This window comes from Chionomys nivalis, chromosome 26 (genome assembly GCF_950005125.1).
Source record: "Chionomys nivalis chromosome 26, mChiNiv1.1, whole genome shotgun sequence".
Classification (NCBI taxonomy): domain Eukaryota; kingdom Metazoa; phylum Chordata; class Mammalia; order Rodentia; family Cricetidae; genus Chionomys; species Chionomys nivalis.
Window position 1 is genome coordinate 36083843 of NC_080111.1, and position 11056 is coordinate 36094898.

An 11056-nucleotide genomic window follows, 5' to 3' on the forward strand; every position below is an offset into this window, starting at 1 on the left:
GGAGCTAAGTGCAGAGAGACATTTCATTATATGGGCTGCCAAGCTAAACCAGAATGGACATAAGGGTATTATGATTTCAGAATATGGGTCTAAGGATATGATGCTTTGGAGAGGGTCTTCTTTTGTTTTCACAGAGGATGCGACCCTGTGGATTTCTTCTATCCCAATATGGTATGATAGACCACGCCCTCCTGAAAGGTTGCTGTGAACACCTTCAGAAAATTACTTCACTCAACTGCCGACTGAGATGACCCTGACACACAGGTTACACCATGAAAGATCTGAATACAGTGCCCCCATTCAGCATGAAGCAGTTTGGAGAGAAAAACTGCACCCATGTTCCCAAATATGGTTTATAAATGTTCTTTTTTACATTTAAAGGGGGATATGATATAGATATGAATAATTTGCATTGGTGTGGATTTGAAGGTCAATTTTGTTATATGTATATGCATATTTCTAATCTTGATTGAGGTATTGTGATTGTGTAGTTCATTTAAAAATGTAATGTATAATTAGGAAATATAGGTTGCTAATGGATAATTATAAATAATAGTCAAGCTTTTAGTCATGTTAGTTAGATTTTCTAGATATGCATAGATATATTTCAGCTAGGGATATATATTTCAGTTGGATAGGCATTCTTCATATCTTTCAAAGACTACAGAATATGGCATTTAATGTTTTAATAACTTAGGGCTTTTCATGACAATGAGACACTCTGCTTCTGGCAGCACCAATCTACTTCAAGAGGAAGATGGGCATCGAAGAGGCTCCTTAAGGAGTTTGATAGCCATTTGGGCAAGAAACTGTTCTTGCCTGGACTGTTGCATAAACTGGACACAAAGAACCTACAGAGAGAGGACTACTGAACTTGCCTAAAGGTGAGACGGTCTTTCGGGGTTCCTGACTCATAAAAGAGTCTGCGAGACATTCTGCAGGACACAGCAAAAAGTGACTGAACTGTCTTTGGAATTTTCCTGATTCATGGAAATGTCTGCTGAAAACTATGGGCCTGTAGGCTGAAGATGGATGCCCCAACGGTACAGAGGAACTTTGGGTGACTGTCCAGGCAGCAAGATGTCTCTGTCATTTCTAGAATTTTCTTATTTCTTGTTTACTTAGGTAATATTATATCCTTCTGGAGTCTTTGATGGAGTTGAAGAATAAATAGATAGTTATAGTTTTCCTTAGTTATGATAAAAGATAAAATAGATATAAATATTGTAACTGTAATTCTTGCTTGATAACTGTTTTGCTATATTTAATTTTACTATGTTAAAGTTAAAGCCTTTCTTTTTTGTTTAAACAGAAAAAGGGGAAATGATGGAGGTGGGTCTTGTATCTTATCTGTTGCTTTCATTGGTTAATTAATAAAGAAACTGCTTGGCCTCTGATAGGGTAGAATTTAGATAGGCGGAGTAAACAGAAGAGAATGCTGGGAGAAAGAAGCCGAGTCAGGAGTCGCCATGATTCTCCCACTCCAGACAGACGCAGGTTAAGATCTCCCTGGTAAGCCAGCTCATGGTACTACACAGAATATTAGAAATGGGTTAGATCAATATGTAAGAGCTAGCCAATAAGAGGCCGGAACTAATGGGCCAGGCAGTGTTTAAAAGAATACAGTTTCTGTGTAATTATTTCGGGGCATAAGCTAGCCATGCGGGCAGCCGGGTGCCGGGGACGCAGCCCCGCCGCTCCCACTGCAACAGGTTAATAGACTGTAATGGCTTCAGGTACCTAAAAACTATCATATTGATTACACGCAAAGAGTTTTACTCCTATAACAACTGCAAAACATATACCACACTAAGTTTATTTTTTCACTACAGTATGATTATTCTCATGTTTTTGAAGACTACACTCCTTAAGTTTACTTTCTCATGAGGATGGTTTGTTTCATGTATTTGGAGATTATTATGACAAAGGATTTGCCAAACAAATTCCATTCACAAGTTTCTCTCCAATCTGTGTTCTCTTCTGCATTTGAAGATGAATAAGACATGAAAAGACTTTTCCAAACTCATTTCACGCATACTGTTTCTCTCCAGTATGTGTCCTTTCATGCCTTTGTGTGTTCTTTGATGCCTTTGAAGAGCTCTGTGTTGAACAAAGGCCTTACCACACTGATTACATTCATAGTGTTTCTCTCCAGTATGTGTCCTTTTATGCAATTGCAGATGACTGTGACGTGCAAAGGCCTTACCACACTGATGACATTCATAGGGTTTCTCTCCAGTATGTGTTCTCTTATGATTTTGGAGAATACTGTTTTCAGCAAAGGCCTTACCACACTGATTACATTCATAGGGTTTCTCTCCAGTATGTGATCTTTTATGCAATTGCAGATGACTGTGACATGCAAAGGCCTTACCACACTGATTGCATTCATAGGGTTTCTCTCCAGTATGGGATCTTTTATGGCTTTGAAGATTAATGTGTTGAGCAAATGACTTACCACACAGATTACATTCATAGGGTTTCTCTCCAGTGTGTGTTCTTTTATGCGATTTAAGATTGCTGTGTTATGCAAAGGACTTACCACACTGATTACACTCATACGGTTTCTCTCCAGTATGTGTTCTTTTATGCTTTTGAAGAGTACTGTTTACAGCAAAGGCCTTACCACACTGACTAGATGCATAGGGTTTCTGTCCAGTATGTGATCTTTTATGCCTTTGAAGAGCACTGTGGTGAGCAAAGGCCTTACCACACTGATTACATTCATAGGGTTTCTCTCCAGTATGTGTTCTTTTATGCTTTTGAAGATGACTGTGTTGAGCAAAGGCCTTACCACACTGACTACATGCAAAGGGTTTCTCTCCAGTATGTATTCTTTCATGTATTCGAAGAGCACTGTAGTGAGCAAAGTCCTTACCACACTGACTACATGCATACGGTTTCTCTCCAGTATGTATTCTTTCATGTATTCGAAGAGTACTGTAGTGAGCAAAGGCCTTACCACACTGACTACATGCATACGGTTTCTCTCCAGTATGTGTTCTTTTATGCTTTTGAAGAGTACTGTTTTCAGCAAAGGCCTTACCACAGTGATTACATTCACAGGGATTCTCTCCAGTATTTGTTCTCTTATGCAATTGAAGCATATGGGGCCCTCCAAAGGCCTTACCACACTGATTACATGCATAGGCTTTCTCTCCAGTATGTGTTATTTTATGTAATCGAACATTACAGGACTGTTTAAAGGCTTTGCAACACTGATTACATTCACAAGGTTTCTCTTCAGTATGTGTCCTTTTGTGCATTTGAAGAGAATTGTGATGAGCAAAGGCTTTATGACACTGATTAGATTCATAGGGTTTCTTACTATCATGTGTTTTTTTATTCCTCTGAAGATGACTGTCATATACCAAGGCTTTAACACATTGAAGATGCACTGAAACTTTCTTTCCAGAATTGTTTCTTTCAATCCTGCAAGCATAATTGGAACATATAAAAGCCTTACCACATTCAATACTGAATTGAACCTACATATCTCCATGTATTACTTTTGCAATTGAGTCCAATTGTTAAAAGAAATCAGATATTAAGGTTTTATAACTGTATTTTAACTCATGCTTTCTTCTTTAATTAAGGGTTGTTTTGCATTTTTGAAGACACCTGTCATGGTAAATTCCTTTATTACATGGTTTACCTTTTCACCTTTACAGAAATATTTTTTTATTTGACATATTTCTTATATTTGAAGAGAATTGGATAACCTCAGAACAACTTTATTACATTCATAAACTGTCCTATACTGTGAATCACAGTACATTTGCTAACTAAACTAGGACAATCAGAAGTATTTGCACAATTCTAGAACTCATGTGGCTTCTCTGCACTCTGAGTTTGTTTATGTATTAACAGTGATGTGTGAAAATCAATTATTTATATAGTTGAATCAATTTCAGCAAGGGTACTCAAATGGGGACTAATGCTTACCTTCTAATTGTTTTTAGAGAGAGGTATGCAGCATTTTCCCATATTCCTATGCTCATAGGCTTGTATCGAGAGTAATATGTGGTGTACACAGTAAAGGAAGAATCACAAACAAAAAATTTCCACACTGAATTATCACGCTGTGACTTTCTATTTCTCGTAGATGTGTGGTAGAGGTATTAAAGTTTCTTCACAATCACTGCCACTTAACTCTAACTGCTTCTGTCACCAATCTTAATATAGTAATAAGAAGTATATGAGTAATACAAGATTTACGATGTACTCTCGGTTTAGTAAAAAGTCTTGCAGATATACTTATCATCACTTCCATGTGTACACATTTTGTATTATGAGTAGCAAGAAATAAATTGATTGGCAGATATACAGCATAGCTTTCATGGTTCTGTGATTCAAATGGTGACTTCTGTTTAGCCATTTCTCACTTGTCTTTTTAATTAAAGAATGCCTTGATAATGCAATTCACCTATATGAAATTTTATAAGGATTTTTCAGAAGTTAATAATCAAAAATGCACTTAAAGCTGTGCTTATTCACACTGTTGCCTTTAATCTTCTAGGACGCATTATCATTTCATCAGAGGATCATTATTTTCAGCATGCACAAGAAAATTACCTTTCATGTCTTCTAGAACGTTGACAATGTTCTTTACTATTATGTTCTTCCCAAATGTATCCTAAAATATAGTACCAGAAAATGTATGTTATAATATTGAATACTGTGCAACATTTAAGTGGCTATTTTAAGTAAACTTTAGAACCATGCCTGCTTTATTCACCTCATTCTTCTTCTCCTCTCTAAATCAAGTTATTGAAGAATATCATTAACCAAGGAAAAGTTGCCCCTTTATTTTGAAACATGAAGGAAAATCATTTTTACCTATAGTAATGAGGTTCCTGTAGGTCTCCAGCATCACATCTTTGTAGAGATTCTTCTGGGAAGGATCCAGCAAATTCCACTCTTCCTCGGTGAAGTTGATATGCACATCATCATAGGTCACTGCCTTCTAAAATATGCCATATATGATAGTGACATGATAGTGACAACATTGTAAATGTATACTTCTTTGATAGTATAGTCATGTAATTCTGCTGTTCCCTAATCATATTCCAAGACATAGATAGTCAGTTTAGAAGGTAATTGAATAGGAGAGTCTTCTCTGTCATTTCTGTACTCTTTGAATGAGATATCACTTTACAAGAGAAATATCTATTAGCAGAGAGAAACAAGGAAACAGATCAACAGTTCATAGTACAAATGAGAAATTTTTATGAAGATTAACTAACTACAAATATAAAAATAAGTTGGACAAACTGGGTGTGTTGACTCATGCCTTTAAGCTAAGACCTTCAAAAGCAGAGGCAGGTATATTTTTCTCTGAGTTAAATGCCAGACATGTCTATGCAATCAGGTCCAGGACAAGTACATAGTAAGACCTTATCATCCAAGAAGTGGTGATGCATGCCTTTAATCCCAGCAATCAGGAGGCAGAGGCAGGTGGGTCTCTCTGAGTTTGAGGCCAGTCTGTTCTATGAGAGCTAGTTCCACTACAGGCTCCAAAGCTACAGAGAAACCCTGTCTCAAAAATCAAATAAGCAATAAAAAACAACAAATAAATAGAAAGGCACTGTCTCCATTGCAAAAATCAGTGAACCAAGCAAGAAGAATAGAAGAATTCAGAGGTTTTTACTGAAGTTCCTACAAAGAAGTATGCATTCACTCCACTTCTCTATTTATCTTCCAAATATCCGAAGTGCCCTATTTAAACTGTAATACCAATAAAATAGAGCTTTATGTTTAAAACAGTTACAAATGGACAGATGAAAATATTAGCAATATATATCTTGGGCATAAATTATAAACCCAGGCTGGGAGAGAGATGACTGAGTAGTACCTAGCTTTTGTTGATCTTGAATAGATGTGGCAGAATTGCCAGTACTTATTTGGGAATCATAACTATACATTATTCCAAGTTCACAAATTCTGAGATCCTTTGATCATGCTGAGGACCAGGTACCCATGTGGTGCATAGTCATGCTGATACATAAAATAGTTATATTAATTTTAAAAATGTAAAGTAAGCATAACAAGCAGGAAGAAGTTCATGCACCTACAATTCAATGACTCCAAATGCTTAGGCAGTACTAAAGTCATGCCTGCTGAAAGTCTTCCAGACCCCAAAATGGAGAAAAAATTCTACTTCTGTTATAGGTCACCTCAAACCCAGAAAGCTGACAAGAGCACAACATGATCAACAACAGACAGAGCAATGTGTCACTACCATATTCACACTCTCCTATGACATCACACCCTGAGTATTCCAACACAGTCAAAGTACAATTAAGTTAGATCAACTATGAAGATGTTATATGTCCTTATGAAGGAAGTGAATGAATTCTTTAAAATAAGCAAGGGAAAGATAAATGAAATCTTGGAGAATAATAATAAACCCCTTAAAGAAAGCCAAACAAGCAAACAGTTGACAGAAATCAATAGATCAGTTCAAACTGAAAATTGAAATAGAAGCAAGTAAAAAAAAAAGCAAGCCGAAGGAATTCTGGAGATAAAAAACTAGATAAATGAAAAGGAAAAAACTGGCAAATTAAGGTGAAGTCTATCCTATCTGTTGCTTCTATTCTGAACTGAGGTAGAAACCACTCTCCACATGCAAATCCTTTTCCTTTTCCTTTACCTGCAATGGATATTCAGTTTCATAACTCAAATTTATAACTTTGAAACTGGTGGTAGAATCATTTAAGATTATAAAGGTGTTATGTAGGACAAGTCCTACAGAGAAACACTGTTTCAAAAAATTTTAATAAAAGGAGTAAAAAAAGAATAGCATCTTGGATACTTCCAGAGGGGAAATGGGAGAATTATAAGAAGTCAATAAACAATATCATATGAATTTGGGAGGAGGTCAGACAATTCTACTCAATTGGAAGGTTATCTGAAGAACTTTACTAAGAGCACAGTGGTCTGGGGACTGATAACCATAGCTCCATATGATGAAATGGTTGGGTTCTTAGGACCCAAAGGAACCCCTCCACAAAGGCCTTGGCACCAGACCATTACCAACTCTCCAAAGGATATTTCTGGTTTTAGAGAAGGAGCTCCATTTTATTATCACTACATCAGGTCTCCAGGAAATTCATAAGGATTAGCCCCCAAGCTGTTACTAGATCTCCTAGGAATGTCCCTGATCCTTGCAAGAGGGAATAAATAAAACCCTTGATTGATCAGGTAACTCCTCTGTCCAACAATGTTTTGCATTTCAAATATATGTCTCCTGGTGTCCTATTGCCCATCTGGAAGAACTGTGCTTTTCTAAAGAAGAAAACTGGAACTTTGAGCCACATCAGGCCTTGAGGTTGTTTAGGAACCTGTAATGCCTCCTTGAAAAGCTTGCTAGAGGTTTTTTCTTATATGAGGATGTGCCTGATGTCTGGTTTTAAATCAATGGTGGCTTCTCTGTAGTAGTTTGGAGTTAAATATCTGGACAATCCAGTTGAACAAAGTGTGCCCTAGCATCCTAAATTCCAACAGCCCTGATTAAAATAAATTTATTGGCAGATGGCGCTCCAGCGTCGATCCCGGGAGCATCCTGGCTGCCCTGTGCGAGCAAGGTGGGGGGAGCACGCGCAGGGGGCGCGCATGTGAGTGCGGGGCCGCGCGCTCAGTGGCGCGCATGTGTGTGTGTGTGGGGGGCTGCTGGGCTTCCCCGAGCCAGCATGGAGCTGCTCTGCTCCAGGTGGCAGGCCACGGGAGCAAGGGAGCAAGGGAGCAGACATGGATTTCGACTGGTAGCAGCACTATTTCTACGACTATGACTGCGGGGAGGAGTTCTACCGCTCCATGGTGCCCAGCGAGGACATCTGGAAGAAATTTGAGCTGGTGCCGTGGCCCCCATTTCGCCACCCTGAGGCTCGGGTCCTGGCGTTGGGGACCCAGCCTCTGGGATTAGTCCCGGGGAGCCTTGGCCCGGAGGGGGTGCTTGGGTTGAGGTGGAATCTCAGGGCCATTTGAAAGCTTGGGGCAGGAATTATGCTTCGATCATCCCCCGTGACTGCATGTGGAGCGGCTTCTCTGCCCAGAAAGCCCTGAACGGCTGGAGAGAGTAGTGAGCAACAGACTCACCCCAGGCGTGCCCCGGCTGAACTTGCCCAAAGCGCCCACCACCCCGAACTGCACTCCCAGCCTGGAAGCCAGTAGTAACCTGGCGCCTGCCACCTCGTGTCAGCTGGGCAAACCCAAGACTCAGGCCTGCTCCGGGTCGAAGAGCCCCAGCGCCTCCGAGGGCGAAGAAATCGACGTGTTAACAGTGGAGAAGAGGCGATCTCTGGACATCCGAAAGCCAGTCAGCATTACGGTGAGAGCAGACCCCCTGGACCCCTGCATGAAACATTTCCACATCTCTATCCACCAACATCAGCATAACTATGCTGCCCGCTTTCCTCCAGAAAGTTGCTCTCAGGAGGGGGCTCCAGAGAGGGGTCCCCAGGAACCAGAGGCTCCAGAGATGGAAGCTCCCAAGGGCAAAGGGGAGGAAGAGGAGGAGGAAGAGATTGTGATCCCTCCACCTGTAGAAAGCGAGACTCCCTAGTCCTGCCACCTGAAACCTGTCAGTTCTGACACTGAGGACGTGACCAAGAGGAAGAACCATAACTTCTTAGAACGAAAAAGGAGGAATGACCTCTGTTCACGGTTCCTGGCCCTGAGGGACCAGGTGCCCACCCTGGCCAGCTGCTCTAAAGCCCCCAAAGTCGTGATCCTAAGCAAGGCCTTAGAGTACTTGCAAGCTCTGGTCGGGGCTGAAAAGAAGATGGCTACAGAGAAAAGGCAGCCCCGGTGTCGGCAGCAGTAGCTGCAGAAAAGAATCGCGTACCTCAGTGACTACTAACCTACCAAAAAGCCTGACTTCTCTGTCACACACATGCATTCACGCACGCACACGTTTATTTTCTATCTTCTCTCTCCCTTTTAGTAATTTGCACATTTTGGTTACAGCGGGGCAGGCTGGACAGTCGATCCCAGAATGCATTGCAGCCAGTGCACACACAATAAGTGCTTGCATTCTTGGAAACCTTGAAACCCAACTCGCCCTCTTGCCTGACTCATGGGAGTGCTGTCTTCTCTGGCACCTTTGGCTTCTCAGCTGGCGGCTGACTGAGGAGACTCGGGGTCTGCCTAGCTCACTGGCTTTGGAGGAAAGACCGATGGATGCTATGCAACAGGTGGTGGACGATGCCAGGGGCTGCAGCCTGCGTGAAATCTCACTGTGTTAGAGCTTTAGGCTAGAAAAGGATGCTGCTCCCATTGGTGTCTCTGGGGATGACACAAGGACACCTGGGCCTGGATACTGTCCCTGAGGCCCTGTTTTCCAGGACACAAGCGAGCTGTCCTAGGTGAAGACAAGCTTGCAGTCTTGATCAGCATGGACCATTACTTCACTGTCAGACACTTTACAGTAGCTGAGGAGTAGAAAACTTTAAGATACATTAGGACATTAGGCCACACCCTTCCCTCTACTCTCAATGGTATGACTTTGAAAACATTTAAAGGGCTTGGCCTATAGAGTCTTTGTCTCAGAGCTCTCTGAGCCTTCTCAGAGAGAGACCTGCCTATCTTTACAAGGTATTTTGTTTGTTTGTTTGTTTGTTTCTGCCTCTGTTATGCAATTGGCACCACAGCACCCTTTCACACAGATCAGAAATATTTCTGCAGGACGTGGGAAAATGACTCATGGGAAAGCCTTGGCATCCTGGCTCATGAACATCTTCCTTGCCTGGGTGTTTTCTGCAGTGCCATTTGACGTCCAGCTTGGAACCTTCTCTCAAGGGAGACACAAAGAACCCAGGAGGAAGTGCCTGACCACTTCCTCTTTCCCTCCAGCCTCTCAAATCAGTTCTTGATTTTTGTTGAAATTCTGCAGGAACAGTGTAAACCTGTCCTTCTGAAGTAACTTCAAGGAGTTTTCTGACTCCTAAGCCACCATCCTTGTTCTCTGGGTCACCTCCTTCTCCCCGAATCTGGGCCTGATACTCTGGGGGGAGCTGCTGAGATTCATTGGGTGCCCCAGAAGGTACAGGTGGGTTGTCAAGGTGCCCTAGGAGCAGAGCTCAGCCAAGCCCTACAGGTTTTGCTCCAGTTGTGTTCTGCAGCACCAGGTGGAATCTAGGTACAGCCCTCAATAGGGAAAGTGACCCAAGCTAGCGGTGGTCATGTGGGCGAACTAGGGAGATCCTAAACTTTGCCTGACAAAGAGTCAACCTTTTTGGAACTCTGCCCAGAAAGGCCAATTCCTTCCTGCTGGCCCTGCATTTGGAATTAGGGGAACAGTGTGGGGGGCAGACAGATGGTAAATACTACCTGTGCCTCTCAAAGACCAGCTGCCACTTCCAGATCTGCCCATCAAGATGGCTTGGCATTGCTTCCTGGCCTCAGAGAAAGCTTTGGAAGTAGCCGTTCTGCCTGCTGGGACAGGACTTTCAGGCACCAAGGGGCTCCTGGGACTCTGCTGGAAGGGTAAGTGGGAAGCAGGCTACTGAAGACTCATTTGAACAGCTTGTTTTCTATAAGCTACTGCTGGGTTACGTGCTTCGCGAGTTTTTTTTTTAATACTGTATTTTTGTATGCTTTTTGCAAAGTGGTGTTAACTGTTTTTGTACAAAAAGAAACACAAAAAAATAAAATACATTTATCTTCTGGGTGATTTAGAGGCAGTCCTCTCTCAGCTAATTCTACTCTGTGAGACTGAACTATTTCCAAGGCACCGGCAAATCCTTTATATCAGCAATTCAACTCTTCTACGTGGCAGCTTAGAAGTGCAGTGCTACCCAACAGGTGAGCTGCCTTGAGACCGTCCTCATAGTTAAACACAAATGGAGATTGTATGTAAAGTTAAATGCAAAGTGCTCAATTTTGAAAAGATACTGGAGAAACTAGGCCTCTCGAATATGGCATATTGAAGTTGAGCAGAAAGATTTTTGTACACACAACACCCTGCTCCCAATTCTCTAAGCAGATTAAGCCCACAGCACTAGGTCTACGAATTAACAGGACCACATGGGAATTCATGAGGCAGAGAATATGGTGG

The 11056-nt window shown here is 41.7% G+C and overlaps 2 pseudogenes; one reads left to right on the plus strand and one right to left on the minus strand.

The window, feature by feature from the left end:
* Positions 1-1949: 1949 nt before the first annotated feature.
* Positions 1950-7032, minus strand: LOC130866872 (zinc finger protein 431-like; annotated as a pseudogene).
* Positions 7033-7648: 616 nt separating this feature from the next.
* On the plus strand, positions 7649-8860 carry LOC130866936 (protein L-Myc-like; annotated as a pseudogene).
* The last annotated feature ends 2196 nt before the right edge of the window (positions 8861-11056 follow it).